Here is a 919-nt window from a genome sequence, read left to right as displayed (position 1 = left end):
GGAAAGAGGTAAGCAGTTTGGGGCACCTACTACTCCGAATTCTAGTTTTAGAAGGACTTCATACTATAAATACGGCAGCTTCTGTAGTTCCCTCATGGAAAGAACTGCTTTTCCCCCTTACCTCTTCTGTAGCTTCAAATATTGGCTCACCCATCAGAATGATGATCAGTCATCTATATCCAGAAATCTACTGATTGAATCTTTCCCCATGATCAGTAGTGTTGTAGCATTTCTCTCTGTTGAGAATGTTTTCTATTGATACAAGAGGATATTTACTTGTTTATTTATTTTAATAGAGGAAAGTAAGCATGTTTACTCACTCTCTTGTCTTCAATCGGATGGCCTTGTTTATTTTATTAAAATTCCTTCCATACTTTCTAAAATGAATAGCATCCAAAGAAATAACAGGATGTTATTTAATGGCAGATGTATCTGAGGGCATGTAAATTGAAATAATAAAGCCATTAGCACCTTTGCTCAAATTGTTAAATTACAATCCATTTTGTTGATGGCGAGGAGAAAGGTATGCCTGAATCAGTCATGTTAGTTTTGAGCTGTGACTCACATGAATGACAGTGTGCAATGCCCAAGCCATTCTTGTTGCTGAAATGCAGTCATAAAATGCTGAGATAACACACTGGATAATGGTGGGGGCATGGCATCACTTGCAGTGCTCTGCCAGCTCTAGCTCTCCTCCTTTTTGTCAGTCCTCCACTACAGAGTGTGATGACACAGCAGTAGACAAACACTGGGCATCACAGAGGCATGTCCTCTTCTGGCAGTGGTTATAAGGGAGGGTATTTAGAGGATGGTGGCAGTAGCAAGGAGGAAGCTGTGTCATGATTAATTTTGGTCCGCTTTTCAGGGACCATGTCTAAAAATATTTTATTTTAATTCTACATGCGTGACATCATGCAAT

Source organism: Propithecus coquereli, unplaced genomic scaffold, assembly GCF_000956105.1.
Source record: "Propithecus coquereli isolate 6110/MARCELLA unplaced genomic scaffold, Pcoq_1.0 Scaffold345, whole genome shotgun sequence".
Taxonomy (NCBI): Eukaryota; Metazoa; Chordata; class Mammalia; order Primates; family Indriidae; genus Propithecus; species Propithecus coquereli.
This window is presented reverse-complemented; position numbering follows the sequence as displayed.